Source organism: Crocodylus siamensis, chromosome 8, assembly GCF_052110815.1.
Source record: "Crocodylus siamensis isolate JL-2025a chromosome 8, ASM5211081v1, whole genome shotgun sequence".
Taxonomy (NCBI): domain Eukaryota; kingdom Metazoa; phylum Chordata; order Crocodylia; family Crocodylidae; genus Crocodylus; species Crocodylus siamensis.
The window spans coordinates 7236603-7247709 of NC_143402.1; the positions used below are offsets into that span (position 1 = coordinate 7236603).

The 11107-nt window shown below is 43.2% G+C and overlaps 1 long non-coding RNA gene across 1 annotated transcript in view; it reads right to left on the reverse strand.

The window, feature by feature from the left end:
- Positions 1-8585, reverse strand: part of LOC149858037 (uncharacterized) — a 221423-nt gene extending 212838 nt beyond the window's left edge. The window contains exon 1 of the long non-coding RNA XR_016444023.1: positions 8460-8585. This is a non-coding gene — a long non-coding RNA (uncharacterized LOC149858037). The remainder of the gene's footprint in view (positions 1-8459) is intronic.
- Between the last annotated feature and the right edge of the window lie 2522 nt (positions 8586-11107).

Genomic DNA, 11107 nt, shown 5'->3' on the forward strand with positions numbered 1-11107 from the left:
GGCACTCCTCACCCACAGTCTCCCACCCCCTTGGTGCCCCTCGCTCCCAAACCACAGTCTCCCTAGCCCTCCCAGTACCCTTAACCCCCCCAACCCTGCCAGTACCCCTCACTCCCAACACACAGCCCTGCTCCCCCACCCCCAGCCCTGCAAGAGTCTCCCAGCTGCCCCGCCCATGTGAGCACAGGCACCAGCATGGCCCAGCCACACAGCTCCCTGCTGTCCCTTCCCTGCTCCCTTCCCCCCGCTGGAGGAGCAGATGCCTCCCCCACCCTGCTGCAGCCCAGTGCCAAGGAAAACTTTGATGCTGAGCAAAGCAAAATCCCAAATCCTGGACACTTGTTGATATCTAAAAAAACTGCCTGGATGGAGCTGGGAGGACTCAAAAAGAGGGCATGTCCAGGAAAACCCAGACATATGGTAACCCTAAGTAAACCCTCCACAGTTCCCTCAGATAAAAACACACAGCACGATAATGGAGTGCAGCAATTTTCTGGCTCCTTGAAAGCCCTATTTTAGGGCCTCAGTCTCTCCTCTCAAGAATTAAAGCACTTTCATGTCCTGTGCCCTTATTCCAAAAATCTCCACCCTCTTTGGCATTTGCTCACCAGCTGCACTGCAAGACTTCTGTGACCATACTCCACAAACCAAAGACTACCCTGCAGTTTTTTCTTCTGCAAATCCGACCATTGCTATATCCTTCCATGAGAACCTCCCCTTCATTATAAGCCTATAATCTAAACCTGCCCCGACTAAGCTGCTTCTTTTCCTTGACCAACATGCCTCTGCCAAAACCTTCTTTGACTCTATTACCCCCATAACTCTGAGTCACAGAACTCTGCCCCAAACCTCTCTACCCTACCTCTCAGCAACAATCTTCCTCCATTGGGCACTCATGTCTCATGAGCTCTCTTCAGGCAACTCTCTCCAGGTCCTCCCTACTTGCTTTCTAACCTGCAGCCTGGATCTTCAAGTGCAGCCAGATGCACATTCAGGTCCCCTCAGGAGGTGACCAGCTGGGCACACCTGAACTGGAAAACTCCCTCTAAGGGGTCAGGCACCCAATGAGCAGGGAGATTAATCTCCCATGTGATAAAGATCTCCTTTGGGAAGTTCTTCCTGCCGACATTTTCTTTGGCAAGTTTCCTGAATCTCCTACCTGAAGCCTCATTTTCATTACTAGTTTGAGATACTTGGGTAACCTTCCTCAACCAAGCTGTCTCCACAAAGCCAACAGGAAGTTACACAAGCAGAATGCAACTCCCATGCCTCGCTGTTTTCAGGATCGGGCCCTTGGGTTGGACTGTTGTATTTCTAGTCAAAATATTGATTTTATAATTTGCCAGACTGTCAAATTACATACTGCATCTTCTACACTAACAGAAGCCGTAGCATAGCAACCTCCAGGTTGTCAAATCCGCCCATAGGATTATTTCCGACTGAATAACTGCAATCACTGTGTAGTAGGACAAACGACCTACCTTTCTGAGTCACCAGGACCATTCATGGGGTACACTTTGCTGCTTTGTTTTGCTGTTTTCTACTTCAAGCCTCTCATCCTCCCCCACCATCGTGGAGGCTTCTGATTCCAGCATCCCTTCCCTCACTCATTAAGAGGATCACCTGAAGCAGTCCTTTCCCACTGTTCGAAGCAGACTATTTATTAGTTTTGAAATATTCTAACTCCAGAAATGGCTTGTTCCAAGGGTGCTTAATACCCTTTTCAAAATCTGTCATGCAGCATAATACATTCCCTTACAAGCTCTACATCAATGCAGCTGTCATCTCGGTATTAATTAAGTCAATTTTATGTATTGTGTTCAACGTGAACAAGGAAGACTACTATTGAAGTAGACACACTGGGAAAGAAATCGCCTTCAGACACATTCATGCAGCTTTGGTTGTAGCTATTTACTCAATAGGAGTAAATACTGAAAACCACGTAGAGAAGGAGCAGTGTCAATCTCTGTTCCTATTTAGATATCAGAGCACGTAAAGGGCTTTGAATATATTTTGGGATAGAAGCTAATGAATCTGCTCGGTTAATTTGGGCAATAGAGCCCCAACTTCAGTCCCTGAAGACAGCTCATCTAGGGTTATTTCAAGTGCCTTGGAAAGTTTCTGATGCCCACCTGGCATTCATGCTAGTGTTTGAAGAACGCCTTTAGTCTTCTAGGGTAGAAACAGAAATCTGCTTTTGTCACTTCTGTGCAGTGGTTCCTGGAGATGGCTGGGAATGTGCCTCTGCAAGTGGGGAACGTGTCTCCCATAGCCCCACAAGATCAATGGGCAGGACAATGGGTGATGTGCTTCACCCAGTGAAGCAGATCAGCTGTGCCAGGACATTTACCAGCACAGCTGATCTGCTTGATTTGGCAACATCTATTTCTAGTTTCAGTGCCTACACAGGGTGATGCAGTAATAACCCAGTTTTCTAAGGCTAAAAACAGAGAAGTCGGTCTTCTTCTGGAACCAAGTCTTTTATTCTGGGATCCTAGAGATGCACAAAGCACATCGTTCCACTAGAAGTACCTGTGAAGCATCTAAAAAAATACCTTTTTTCCCCAGGACAGGGTTATATGAAATTAATTGCTATTCAAGCTGTGCGTGTAAACAATTTTTCCTGTGCCTGTTTTGATGTGAAGACCACTGGACCTGGGATAAACCCATCTGTTTTCACCCTGAGATACACAGCAGCTCCATAAAGTACTGTGGAAAGGAACACTTCTCCTCTCAGGCCCAATGTCAATGAAGGAAATTACAGAAAGGGATTTTCCAGCCATCAATGCGATGCTGAACTTCATATACTATGCATGCAATATGACTGCAAGTCATTACATTTTAATATTGCCAGTGAAAATGAACTCTAAATGCATCCTGCACATACTTAACTCTTAATATTTGTAATGCAGACTTTCAGAGTTGATGCAGCAAAACTGCTGAATACGTTTTTAATCACTGCACGTATACTGAACAGTCACTAACCTTAAGACATTCACAAACTTCAACCACATCTGCATTCACACAAACCAGTGCCTGGAAATAGGCATTAGCTTTGAGGTACAGTAACAATATACTATGAGCACTAAGTTTAGTTCCCGTGCTCAAGGCCACAGACTGCAAACAAGAGGCTAAGGAGGAGAGATTAGTTTCTAGGCAGACAGTAGTGGTTACATTACTCCCACAGAACTCGTTCTAATCAGTCTGTGCTACTGTGATGCCAACTATCACGATCATATTAAATCTCATGTCTGTTCACTTTTGTTTCAAAGCTATGTGAGGGTCACATTATTTCATTATCCTGAAAGCAACCCTTGTAACAACAAAATGATTATTTTGTACATCCTTGCCTCATTTCATCTCTGTATGTCCTTGCCTTTTACTTACAGTTTAGGAAAATTCACTTCTTCACACAGAACTAAACAGTTCATTTAGAGCGTTTACAGATCATCCTGGTGTTTTAAAATATGGCACTGTACAGGGCACTGTGAGCAGAGCAACCCACAGCTGGTATTTTATAATATATGCTATGCTGATGCCGATCACCCATTTTATTACTCTGCACCCTACTCTCAGGCATACGCTCTCTCTAGGTCAACAAACAGACGTCACGTTTACCTTGGGCTAAACCACAGGTTCACACTGATTCACAGAAGTTTAAGGCTCAAAGGGACCTCATGAGATCCTCGGGTGCAGCCCCCCCCGGTTCTGGGCATGAAAGACTGCTAGGGTCAAATAACCCCAGCAAGCTGCATGCAGTAGCATAGCGACGGGGGGCATGCCCCTGGGTGTTGGTCTGGGTGGGGAGGGGTGCCAGCCAGGCCCTCCAGGGATACTCAGTCCCCCAGTGGCACTTCTGGTTTCAGCACCCCCCCCTCCCCCCGGCTTGGTGATCAGCCGCGGACCAGGGTGGCACAAATGGAAGCACTGGCTCTACGCCACTGTGCATCCAGTCTCCTCTTGAAGATCTCCAGGGTAAGTGCCTGCACCACCCCTGCTGGGAGTCTAGTCCAGAGTCTGGTCACATGGACCATGAAGAAGTTTCTCCTTATGTCCAGTCTGAAACCTTCTTTTAGGAGTTTATGACCGTTGCTCCTGGTTTTCCCCTGGGGCACTTTGGCGAATAGTTGTTCACTTAGCCCCCGATGCTCTCCCCTGATATATTTGTAAGCTGCCACCAAACCCCACTGAAGTCTTCTCTTTTCTAAGCTAAACAGTCCCATATCTGTCAGCCTTTCCTCGTATAGCTTGCTCTTCAGGCCTCTAATCATATGAGTGTCTCTTCTCTGGACTCTCTCCAGCTTCTCCACATCCTTCTTGAAGTGCAGTGCCCAGAACTGGATGCAGTCCTCCAGCAGCAGCCTCACCAATGCAGAGTAGAGCGGGAGAATCACTTCCTTAGTTTTGCTTGAGATACATTGGTTGATGCATGCCAGAGTACTGTTTGCTCTGCTAACTGTGGTATCACACTGGTGGCTCATTCATTTCATGGTCAATTATGATCCCCAGATCCCTTTCAGATGTGGTACTACCTAGCAAGCACCACCAGCCTGCAAGTTTGCTGCAAATTTTTCCACCCCAGATGGAGTACTTTACACTTCTCAATGTTGAACAGCATCTGGTTCTGGGCCATTTTATCACAGAAGACACTGCAGTCCTACAGCCATCCATGTCTGTTGTCCCAAGATAAACATTTTAAAAGCTTCATGGATAAGAGGTGGTAACAATTAATCTTGGGGTAGTGAAAAGTATGCCTATGTGGTTATCCCAGGATTCAGTCATTGAATCAATGGCAGAAAAGTGACCCTAAATTCAGCTGCTCATTAAACCCCAATTGGAAGAGTGATGTGTGTACACGTGTGTACATGTCAGTCTCAGACTAGTTTTATTTTTGGACAAATGCAGGTGCAGCTCATCCAGGAACTAATACAAAGTTTGCTCCCAGCATAAGAAAAGGTCATTGAAACAGGTCACTAGAACAGGGCCGAACCAATAGCAGAGTATCCAATAGCATCTCTAGGAGTGTTACAGGGAATGCTGTTCAGCCTGGACTGAAGAATGATCGTACAAAGTAAGGCTCCCAAAGTTGGAGAAAAGGTAGCAGAGTCAGGACACAAATTCAGACCATTTAATTTCCAATCTAGCACCTTAACAGCTAAGCTCCTTGTAACTATTTCAAGGCCTTTTGGAGGCTTATATTTTTGACATGCCATAGGTTTCAGTTTTGGTTTTTGCAGTGCACTTCAACTGCAATAGTTAGGAATATTTTTATATGGTTACTGCACTGTTGTAATCGTCATGATTTTTGTTGAGTGTCAAAGGTGCATTTTAGCATAAAATCGTCTGATAAATATGGAAGCAATTTTCATTTGTTTGACTTGGCATGTCTACCAAAATGAAAATTTAGGATTTATGGAGTTAATTATGATATGGCAGCTTTTTGACCTGCAATGCATGTTAGCCTCCAATGCATGTTAGCCTCTGAGAATAATGTTTCACTCAGTTGTCTATGTTTTCTACCGGCTGGAAAAGCCACTGTGACTATAACCAGGGTATAAACTGCCATTTCTCTTTCTGAACGGCTTAAAATTTTCACAACAGAGACACAAAAGTGGCTGATGAAATCCAATGTTTGATATCATCTGTGCCTCAGAGCACTCCAGTTGAGAGCAGTGTAAAATGTAGCTGTACTGTTTTGCAGAGGTCATATAAAAATAGTCTTTTCTTCTAAAGAATGCAAGAAGAATGCAAAAGAAACTTAGAAATCTTTCTTTGAGTTTTAGAACCAAACTCAAACTACATGAAACTCAGCTGATACTGGCAAGTTTGGTGAAGTTAATGTAACTTGATTGCAAACGAGACCATGATTCACTTTGTCAAATACAATTCAGGTCCTTTGCCAAACATGAACTAAAGGTTGAATTTGTGATGAAGCATAAAACAGAAGTAGCACCCACACTGGGATGGTTTGCTTATAATACTCTACTGGCATAGTTATACATCTTTAGTAACTAACTACTACAATAAATCTTTACTAACCAAAAGCTTGGTGTTACATATGTGCAACTACAGTTAAAATTAAAGAAAGTTAATGCGTGGTCCAAAAAGAATTAAGGTGACCTCCTGATAGTAAGACTACCTAACCATGCATTTAGAATGAGGAAACTTGATTGAACTTGCTTCTTCCTCCAGACTAACCAAAGATCAAAAATTAATCTCACAAATTGCAAGAGGGGCCATGTCGGAGAAAGATATGGGAATGTTTTACTAAACTTTTCCTTTCTCATGTCCTTGTAACAAGGTATTTACTATTTAGCAGATTTGTTGGACTCTAACATGGTCATGTGGTGAGGACTCAAACTCTCTAACATGACCTCAAACTCTCAACCTCTGGGCTTCCAGCCACTCAACCCATCATCCACACCAGTGGAGCAGGGTGTTTTATTGATTTAATATATGCTCTCCCCAGAACTTGTATGGGCAAACACCGTGGAAAATAGGGTTTCCCTCTAATATCAGAGATCTGTATATGTAATGCTTATTCGATAAGCTTTGCAGCAACGATACAGAAAGGTAAAAAGGAAGACGTAACTAGATGATGTATCAAAGCCTGGCTCTAGAGCAAGTAATTTATGGTCAGAGTTGCCTTGGAAATAGGTGACTTTTTGATAAACTTTTTGTTGGCTTTTTAGTGAAATTAAAATGGTCGTTTGTTCGGTGGGGGGGTTACCTGAAAATGTGACTTTTTGGTCAAAACAGTCAAAAAATGCATCCACAACTTGCAAATGATGCAGATTTTTGCCATTTAGTCTAAGAAAGTTAACAGACTGCATCTCTGGAGCATTTGCAAGGGAACAGCCACTGAGGCTAGGGACAAAAATTACACACAAACTGGTATAAGTGATTGGAAACTGGTTCAAATCTGTAACACAACAATAGTTGAGTGCAAATAAACACCACTTTCAAAACACGCAAAACTGGTTTAAGATAGACCTGGATGGATATCATACTTCACTGAGTTAGCCTATATCAGTTTATTGAACTTCTGTCCCAAATCCCTTGCAGGTTCAAGTTAATTCAGAGTCCCGCAGCATCCCAGGATGCTTTGCACCTGTCCCCTCTAATTCCCCCCTCACAGGGTGGCCAGGCTAGCCTTGGCCCAAGCTGTCTGCTCCAGCTGAGCAGAGAGGTGTGCTCTAATACCCCCCGCTCCTGGTCTGGGCCACTGCAAGCATGTGACTGCATTTCCAGTGAAAAGTAAGTGTCTGTTGACTTGCTTATCAGTTCAATCTATGCATCTTAGGCAAACTGTGAAGATTAAATCAATTCAGCCTCAGGCTTTTGACTGTCTGTACTTAGCCTGGAAGGGTGAGATAACCAAGGGTTTCTTACGGGGAATCCGGTGGTGGGTTTGCCTAAGGGATCTTAGTGAGCAACAAGACATAAAGGAGGGTATAGCTGCCAACGAGGGTGTCCTGTTCTTATCACAGCGGATGGAGAGATTAGGTCTATCTAATGAGCAGACATTTAAAATGGATTTTTCCATCCTGTGGAGCTGTGTGTATACCGGCCAAACAGAAGACTCCACACAAAGGACGCCAGGCCTGCTAATCACTTGGAAATGCCATTTTCAAAGCACGTAGATGGTATCATCACATTCAAAAGGGGAGATCTACCTTGTTGGTTATGGAATTATCTCTTTAGATTCACAATGTAGCTAAGTAAAATCACACACTCCTCACAGTAGACGTACTTATTACTTTGCTTATGAAGATGTTCCCATATTTAAGTACCTTAAGTGCTAAAACAAAAGTTTTAATCCTAAGCAAAACTGCTTCAGCTTTAACCCTCCTTCCTCCAGGGTAGAAGCTGGGGTGATTTAGTTTACTTGCTTCGGGATTGCACACGTAATAGTTGCAATGTAAAAGCTGCTGCATATTCCCAAGCAGATGTCCCTCCCTTGTTTAAAGCTCTCCAAGTGATTGTCTGTACCCTTGCTCCAACCCGCAATACTATACCACTGTTCATGCTCACAGATTGCTAAGTGGAAGGCTTCAGTTTAAAAATAAACTAGGGGAGGAAAAACTACCCTCATTCTTGGGTTTACTCTGTTTTAAAGCTTTTGTGAAACTCAAAACAGATGCCAAATCACCTGTAACAATGCATAATGAAATGTCACTGGGTTGCAGCTGAGACGTATAAAAGCAACTACCCCGAACTTTGCAACACCGAGCAGGGTTTATAGATTGTTCCATTATGCTATCGTACATTAATTTCACTGTTTAGCAAAACCAACTGCTCGAAGAGTCAAATTTAATTTATTTTAATTACATGATGTTCTACTCCGGCGAATCGTTACATCAGTTAAAAGATAGAAAAATGAACAGTCTTCATCTGAAAAGATTATCTCCACTCCAGGCATCTTCCTATACTTCTCAACTTGTTTAAAATGTACTTACGGATTGCGTAGAGGAGCCTTTTTCACAACAAGACGCATAAACATGAAAAACATTCAGCAAAATCCATGGTGTTATTTTAGCCTTCCTACATATTGTAAGTAGTTCACTGTTGATACTGGCTTGCCCCTGTATTTTCTCACTAGATTTTTGTGCATGTAAAACAAGGGTATATTGTGAGCACTCGCTCAATACACCATAAAAATCTTGTGTGCATGCATATTCTTGTAATGTTTACAAGGTATTTACTTTCTGAGATGCTGGTTTGCACAGCTGCTGCCAAATCCAGCTACATTAATGGGGACATTTTTGTTTAGATCCAAGAACATTCAGATAGACAAATCAATACCACATATATACAGATTAATTGCTACCATTGTGTACCCAGACAAGTAGAAAAACCAAGCAAATATTAACTAGGTCCAGTTGTATTTTTGTCAAAGTAAGGTTCTCTGCATCTTTCCTTAAGGGATTTGCGAAGCACATCAAAATGCATGGACTCTCCATCTGCTATAGCCTGCAGTGCAGCCAGCACAAAGCAAAAGCTGAGATTTTTATGCTTTTCTGTTTTGTCATATCATTCAATTTCCTTCAGTTCTCTAGAACATCAGCCAAGATAAGCTGAGAGAATGGTGATCAAGAAAAAGATTTAAAAGCTGAAAGGATGCTGCGGTCAATCAAAAAGTTTTCTGTTCTTTATAAAAAGAGCTATATAATATTTTCACTGGTGTTAACAAACAGTGGAACCAAAACAGGAAAAAGATCAACTATTTGATAGTATGGATGCTGTGAAGTTTGTTGTTGTGACTTGGATACAAGTGGAGGATCCAAAAGTTATACAAAACTTCTCGAACAAGTGCTGTAAAAACTTCATAGCACTGGCCATGATATTATCCATTCTGGCCAGATCCTAACTTCAGTTAAGTTAGTTAAGGGTGTTTTGACATTTATTTAAATGAAATTATACTAGTCACAGAGCAGAATTTAGCCTGTTTGTCAAGCTTCACCTATTCTCCACATGACACACATACCCTTTTGATATACAATAGCAACCGCAGGAACTAGGATAGTGGTGGAATAGAGTTTATGATTAAATTCAAATATAGCATAAAAAGGTTTTGTGTCACTTTCAGCACTCATTTACAACACTTACACACATGTGGGGAGCCTGCCCCAGCACACTGGAAATCCAGCACATTGGAGAAGACTCAGTTAATTGAGTCTGCTGGAGCATATCAGCTGACACACTCTGGCAGCCTTGCATGCCGCATGCATCAGCAGCGCAGCGTGCCTCCATGCTGAGAAAATGGCAGCAGTGCGCTTTGAACTAAAACACGTTCAGTGTGCTTTAGCGCAAAGTGCACCGCTGCCATTTTCTCAATGCAGGGACATGCTGCACCGGTGATGCATGTAGTGTGCAGGCACTTTTAATTAGTATGGCTCACTAATTAAAAGCACCTAGCACCGTGTCAGGAGCACATATAAAAATGCCCGTAGTGAAATAAAAGAGCTTAAAGAGAAGTCAGCATGACAGATAGACTATTGACATAATCAATAAGGCCCCCAAACTTCATGAGACTGTGAAGGGAGAGATAACCATCCAAGAAAAAGTCTTTAGAGGAGCAGAACCTTATTCTACAAAGGCTGAGAAAAAAAGAAGAAAAAGAAAATTGTCTGATGAAAACCATCTATCCATCAGACAATTCAAGTTTTCATTTTCTTTTTAAAGATAAAACCTATTTAATATTGCTTTTACTTATAATCCCAGACCCTCCTACTTCAAGTCCCAAATCCAGGAAGCCTTCAGTGGATTTTTTTTCCTCTAAAACATCTGGGACATAGTAGCTAATGAGAGACTCCATTAGACTGCATTTAGTGCCATACTGCCCTTCACTTCCAACTAATCCAAGACCGGGCAATTATTTCAACTGGAGGACCGCTTAGTAAGTTTTGGTGAGATGTTTGGTTGGCTGCAATGGTAGCCCCACTCCTTGGCAGGTGCCCTGCCACCTGGTCAACACCTTGGGACCAGAAGTCCCACCTCTAACCCTGGCCTTTGCCACCGGAAGTCCCTTCTACTTGTCCCAAAATTACTCCTTTTGGGAGGGAGGGTGCTGCTATCTTGAAACTGGAAAAAAATCAAATCATATACTAAAAAAAAAAAAAAAAAAAAAAAAAATCAAACATCTGCTACAACTTATTTTAATGTTATTAATAAAATGCTGCCACCTGGCCCCCATAACTCATAGAAGTAGGGTCAGAAGGGCAGGTCCGGCCCCCTGCCCTGGGCAGGAGAGGAAACTGGGCTCGAATGACCCCAGCCAGGTAGATGTCAAGCCTCCTCTTAAAGACCCCCAGGGTAGGAGCCAGCACCACTTCCCTTGGAAATTGATTCCAGATCCTAGCTGCCCTGACTGTGAAGTAGTGCCTTCAGATATCCAGTCTAAATCTACTCTCTATCAACTTGCGGACGTTATTCCTTGTTACCCTGGGGGCACTACGGGGAACAAGGTCTCTCCCAAACCCTGCACCTCCCACCCAAATCCCTGGCTGCACATGGTGGCCGCATGCGGGGCCAGCTCCGCCTAGCCCAATAGTGTTCCCAGTTGAGTCCCCAGCCACGGGGTGACCAGGCACAAGGTCTGCCAGAC